At 34.5% G+C, this 6,909-nt stretch overlaps 1 protein-coding gene across 5 annotated transcripts in view; it reads right to left on the bottom strand.

Annotated features, from left to right (window-relative positions):
* Nucleotides 1-6,909, bottom strand: part of Klhl24 (kelch like family member 24) — a 40,153-nt gene that overhangs the window by 31,957 nt on the left and 1,287 nt on the right. For 3 of the 5 annotated variants that reach the window (XM_026389411.2, XM_077795375.1, XM_026389414.2), the window contains exon 2: nt 1,207-1,270. The exons of the other annotated variants lie outside the window; for them this stretch is intronic. The gene's annotated coding sequence lies outside the window, so the exon portion shown is untranslated. The remainder of the gene's footprint in view (nt 1-1,206; nt 1,271-6,909) is intronic. 5 annotated transcript variants of the gene reach the window in all.

Here is a 6,909-nt window from a genome sequence, read left to right on the forward strand (position 1 = left end):
ATCTCATAGACCAGATAGATCCATTCAAGCCACTATGGCCTACTATCTCATGATTTTGGGGGATATTTTTGCTTTCTCTGGACTTCTAAGAACTCTCCATTAACCAGTCTCCAAAACAACACTAAATAAGAACTCTATTTATGACAAGGTAAAGGATTTGCACAGAAGCATCTTAGAAATGTGGATGTATTTCAAAATGTATCTTTTGGGCTTCCAGGTGTAATTTATTAACCTTTCCACTTTATTCAAATAAAGTACTTAATTTTAACCAGAAATGGTTAAAAAGGAAAACAAAAGTTTAATCATGTATCAAAGTATGTATTGAATATAGATTCCAGGTTTATAAAAAATGAACTCATGGGCTGAGGTTATAACTCAGTGGTAGAGCACTTGCCTAGCATGTGTGAAGCACTGGGTTTGAGTCTCAGCACCACATATAAATAAATAAAAATAAAGTTCTATCAACAATTAAAAAAATTTTTAAATGAACTCATACTTAATCAAACAAAACAGAAGATTACACAGTGAATTCTTCTAAAAACTTTGCAAATATCAAAACATAATTATTTCTTACCAGGAAAAAGTAAGCAAGTAATTAGGAATCTCTGAATAAAACAGTAGGAACATATTTGTTCCAAAGAAAAATAATGACTGAAAGTTGTATATAGATATGTTAGTGGGCACAAGTGTGACCAGACTGTCAAGATACTCCCAGACTTATCAGGAAAAGCTAGTATTTCCTTCTTTATTTCCCTCATTTTTTTGTTTTAGGAGTTTTATTCCTGGAGCTACACTCTTCATTTGAAAAGAATAGCCTTTCTTAAGATTATTCTGGTTAAGGACATTCTAGGATTTATTTTCAGCTGTAGAACTCATGTGACAGACCTACTTTCGGATTGCTAGGTAAATATAAAATTACATGTATTTGGCCTAGGTCCCAGAAAAATGAGTGAAAATAATGTATCTTGGTATCTCCAAGACTGAAGAAAAACGCAGAAGAACTGAGGCTCTCAGGAAAGAACAGAAAGGAGTGGCTAAATATTTAGCAACAGAAATAATTGTGACATGGCCTTTCTTTATGATCTAATAGAGAGAACTGCTCCTTGTTACTTTGACTGGCATAAGAAATCCCTGGCTAAAGAAAGGAAAATAGCTTAAATTCTCTAATAACAATGTTTAGATAGTTTATAAATATTACAAATATACCTTTTTAGCATTTGTTTGATCAAAGCCCTCAGTCAAAATATTTATGTTGTTTTAATTTCCACACCTAAAATAAATGGAGAACAGATACATATAAATCAAATATTAATTATTTAGGTACAGTTATTATCATTATATACTAATGTGTTGAAATAGATTTTAGTTTCTAACTGGAAGCTCACTTTTTCATAGAAAGTCATAAGAAAAACACTTCCTTAACCAAATTAATAATTTTATGCTCTTTGATACACAGATTAGTTTTCTTATTTATCAGCTTCCTTACTTGACAATTTTATCCTGCAATAAGATTTCTTGAGTAAAAGATGAATAAACAAACATTCAAGGCAACAGAAAGCTAAATGTAGCAGTGAGATGAAAAAACTACATATGCTGTGATAATTGTGCTTTGAATATTTGAGGAATACCTGGAAATTGATGTTCATCTGAGTTTGGTGCCATTAAAAATATCAGTCTATCAATATTATCAGACATAAACAGTTTAGCTACTATATATTATGTACTATGAAACCAATGAGAAAAGCTCAAGAATTCATGAAAAAAAACCTATTTTAAAATCCTTAATTAAGATTTTAATATATAATCTGTTTATTAAATAATTGTTTTTGAGATATGTAAATGTGCATTTCTTCTGCTTTGTTGAACCTTACAGACATAATGCCTATAGCAACCAACTTATTCACTGATTTTATTTATTTATTTATTTATTTGGTGGAAGGGAAGGTGAGGAATACTTAAAAGAGAAAATATCAGAAATTTGAGCTGTGCACAGAATAGCAAGAGTATTTAAATACAAGTGGCCCTGGTTTCAGGCCCAGATTTTTATAAATAGAACTCGTAAATTCTAGACAAGCTCAGGCAAATTCAAAAGTTGACCCTCAAACCAAATATAAACTATCAACTGATTTTTTCTTAAACATATATACACATTTTTTATCCAGTCTGAGTGTTATCCTGTGTGTTTCCTCATTTTCACAAGTCTGTCTGACAGGCACCCCTGATAAAGAATATTGTAACTTGGTCAAAACAGGGGCTAAGTATTTCCAAGTAATTACTTAAAAAAAAAAAAAAAAAAAAAAAAGTGTTTCCAAGTAGACAATTAGATCCTGAGTCAATCAAAAGATTCAGGTGAATTCCAGAAACATTTATAGATACCCTAGTCTGTGCCTGGCAATGGGATTGCAAATGTTGGATTCAGATCCAATTTCAGACCTTGCAGGGCTGGCTAAGACCAGAATCAAATAAGAACTCCAAGACAGATACTAAAATAGATTCAAATTCTCAGCATTTCTCTAGCAGACAACACAGGTGCAAATTGGAAGAGAGCCTTCTCATGACTCATCTAGTCTAGAATGATACCTTATAGAGTAGAAAGGGCAAGGCAATTCACCTGGACATTTTCTGCAGGACTTGTAGGTAATACTGACCTTCTAAGGCCAAGGGCCAGAGTAGGTCAGAGTACAGTCTTAAGGAATATATAATACCAAAAGTGATCTATCATATTGTTATAATGCACAAGATTCTTTTTCCTGTAGAATAAAGGAATTCTAAACAAAGAAGTTACTATCAGCCATAGAGATAGTATGGATTAATGAGGGCCTTCTAAAGACTACCAAAAAACATAGGAAACCAACAACATCCTGATTAGCACAGCCCCTACAACTTGTGGTAGTGAATCCACATGCTATGCTCTATACTACTCCATTTTCTTAAATTTAACCACGGATGAAAAACAACACAGCAGCAACAAGAAAGGTTAACTACCGGGCTGGGATTGTGGCTCAGTGGCAGAGCGCGTGCCTTGCACATGTGAGGCACTGGGTTAGATCCTCAGCACCACATAAAAACAAACAAAATAAAGATTTAAAAAAAAAAAAAGGATAAATATCAAGAAGAGATTTATCTTTGAAAATATACAGTAATTCAAAAGAAGCCATACTATATAAAACCAAGCAGTTTTTTTAAACTTCAGATTTTTTTTTCACTCTAGTGTCTCATAACTAATTTAGTTATTTGATGACCACTGTTCTTTCTTTCAATGATGGGAATTAAACCCAGGAACTCACATATGGTGACTAACTACTTGCTTTACCATTAAGCTACTTACAGCTCTTGATGACCACTTTTTTTTTTGGCGGGGGGGGGGGGACATGGGGGATTAAACCCATGGGTACTTTATCACTGAGCTACATTTTGAGACAGGGCCCCACTATGTTGCTGAGGCTGGCCTCAAACTTGCAATCCTCCTGCTTCAGCTTCCTGAGTCACTGGGATTACATGCATGCATCACAGTGCCTAGCCTGATGACTACTTTTTAAAAATTATAAATATGCTGTTAAACTTTCAATTTAAAGTTATTATTCTGGAGAAGTGATTCCTAAAGCAAGTTTTACAAAATCAATATTTAAAGTCCAGTTTTCAAGAAATTTTCAGTATTTCCAGTTTCTTAAAGGAACCACCAAGACCAGATTTAGCCCTTTAAGATACATCTGAAACCAACTAAAATCTTTAGTTTTTTGCTAGATATATAACTTGTGATTATCTTATGTCAACTAGAATCTTAGATAAATAATACACTTTGGTGAGAGAAAAATTTAAAAAGTGTCTGATGGTGAAAAATTTAGGAAGCTTAAACAATGATTCTATAATTTAAAAAGAATACGTCTTCAAAGGCACAAGGAAAAAACTGAATCCCCCCCCCCCCAAGTGTTTCTCTCCCTTGCCTTAAAACTTTCTTTTTTGTGTGTGTGTACTGGGGAATGAACCTATGGGCGCTGGCTCTTTACCACTGAGTTATTTCTCCAGTCTTTTATATATATTTTTTTTTTTTTTTTTTTTTTAATTTTGAGGCAGGATCTCACTGAGTTGCTGAGAGGTCTTGCTAAATTGCTGAGGCTGTCCTCCAACTTGGGATCCTCTTGCCTCACTCTTCGGAGCCACTTGAATTACAGATGTGTGCTACCATGTTCATCTGTCTTAAAACTTGACTAGAGAATACTTCCCAACCCCTAAAAGGAAGGGAAGGGGAAAAAAAAAGAATGTTGAACCATCAGACATTATACCTGCTGGGCCTATTCTTGTTTCTCACTAGATCTGACACAAAAATTTAATGTCATTTGGTTTTATCCTGCTGACATGTAGTATTAAATGCTTTTTTTTTTTTTTAATTTTAAAATTGAAAGAACTACCAGTCATGGTGGCGAACACCTGTAATCTCAGCAATTCAGGAGGCTAAGGCAGTTGGAAGCCAGCCCAGGCAACTTAGCAACACCTTGTTTCAAAATAAAATAAAAGGGGCTAAAGATGTAGTTCAGTAGCAGAACATCCTGGGTTCAATCCCCAGTTACACACACACAAAGTTGAAAAACTATATATATGACATAGTTATGGTTTCTTTAGCAAAACTGTTTTTTGTTGTTTATTAGAATTAAATCTGCAAGGTGTTACCAGAAACTCTGTCACTTGAACAAATTTGAGAAATCTGAGTACGCTAAATGAGTTTTTTTTATATATAAAAGACAGCAGAGACAGACTTGTAAATCAGTGATTTTATTTTTTTCCAGTGTTGGGGATCTAACCCATGGCCTCACAAATGCCAGGCAAATGCTCTAACTGAGCCACTTCCCTAGCCCCAAACAGTGATTTTTACTTACCTTAGTGGTGACACAAATTATTAAAAGAAATAACTTTAGAAACCTCGGTAAAGAGCAAAGCCTAGCCATTTTAAAACACAAATTTGAGTATTAAGATGTGCCAAATGCTGAAAGATTATAGCTCTTGGGTGATTTAGGCAGACTCCACTTTAAAAAATTTAGCTATTGATTTTTCTTCTGTGTCTTATTTCTTTTTTTCCTCTCACTAGTCCTCCATGTCCCTTCCCCCAACCCCCTTTTTTAGCCAGGGTCTGACTCTGCTGCCTAGGCTGCTCTTGATTTCCTATGCTAAAGTGACCCTCCCACCCCAGCCTGTGTATTAGCTAGGGCTACAAGAATGCACCCTGGCACCTTGCTTATTATGTTTTTCATGACAGAAAGGCTAGGGATTTTAAAACATACATTTGTTGTATAATGTTTTCTTGTTGTCATAACAGAAGAAAAAAATCATATAGGTTGTATTTTTCATATTTATACTTCAATTTTACTCACATTTTTCATTGTACAACATACTTAAATAACTATTGAAAAAAAAGAGGTCCTAAATTTTCAGATAAGAGGAAAGTATTTACAAAAACAACCGATATCACTAACGGGATATATTGTAGTGTTTATTTTTCAAAGACTTGACCTTTGAGTTTTCATGAAATGGCAGAAAAACAAGGAAGTTAAAAAAAAAAAAAAAAAGTAGGGGCTGGGGTTGCTCAAAGATATAGCCCTTGCCTACCATGCGTGAGGCACTGGGTTTGATCCTCAGCACCATATAAAAATAAAATAAAGATACTGTGTTCACCTATGACTAAAAAATAAATATTAAAAAAAAAAAGTATATTAAGCCTGGCTCAGTATGGGCACACTGTATCTTCTGCAATTCCGGAGGCTGAAGCAGGAGGATCAAAAGTTGGAGGCTAGCTCCAATTAGAGACTCTGTCTTAAAATAAAAAGGGCTAGGGATGTAGCTCTATGGTACAGTGCTTACCTAGCATGGGAGGTCCTGGGTTCAATATCCAGGAGGGTGTGTGTGTGTGTGTGTGTGTGTGTGTGTGTGTGTGGTTAAAATTTTAACAACTTGGACAAAAAACAGGAAAGTTTAAGATAAAGTTGACAACAGCCCTAACTCAGGATACTATTTCTTCTTCCTGTTCAGGTACTAAGTCATAAGGCTTTGTTTAAATAAAAAGGTTTTTATCAAGTGGTGGCTTTAATTTTTAGAAAGGTTAGTTGCATTTGTACTTGTTTAAATATATTAAATGCCTTCCATGCACTACTTATGAGGGAGTTGGGATCACAGCAGCTGCTCATTCCAATGTAGCCATCTCTACTTGAATTTTTAAAATATGTTAAGAATGTATAACCAATAAGAAAGATTCACATTCAATTCCTGCTTCACCCAGGAAAGCTCTATCTTTCTTCTTTAAAAAATATATTTAAGTCTTGGGTGAACTATTACAGATTTACAGAAAAGAAAATCTGCTAAAACCCAAGTACCCTATTTGCTCAAAAGATTAAAAAAAAACCACCTTTAATACACTATGGTTAAAACTGGCCTCCCAGATTTTTTATCTTAATTTACAGTTTTCAAACACATCTGCAATTCCCTTCTCAAAACTGAATTAGCTCAAACACTGATGTGAGCTAGAATCCCCCGAAGGAGGAAAATAACTCATTTGAGCAGGGTTATATAAGAATCTTTAATTTTCAGGGACGTATCCTCAAACCATCATTTTTTAAAAGCAATCTTTTAAATCTAACCATTTACGGCCTTAACAGACAATGTGTACATTTTAAATCTATTTTACAAATCTAATAAAAATCAACCAGCTGGTGGATTTAAAAAGGTCTGTGGCTTCAAATACTAAGATGGTGTTTATGAAGCTGCCAACAAAAGCAATTAATCATTAAAATCCACTTAAATCAACTGTGAATAGTCACTGCCTCAGGGGTAACCGCGAAGCCCCCCAAAACGTGCCCTGTATTTAGCCATCTAAGCCCTGTTTACAGAACAAGCAAGAACAAATTCGCAGGACTTCCTCTG

Source organism: Urocitellus parryii, chromosome 2 (genome assembly GCF_045843805.1).
Source record: "Urocitellus parryii isolate mUroPar1 chromosome 2, mUroPar1.hap1, whole genome shotgun sequence".
Classification (NCBI taxonomy): Eukaryota; Metazoa; Chordata; class Mammalia; order Rodentia; family Sciuridae; genus Urocitellus; species Urocitellus parryii.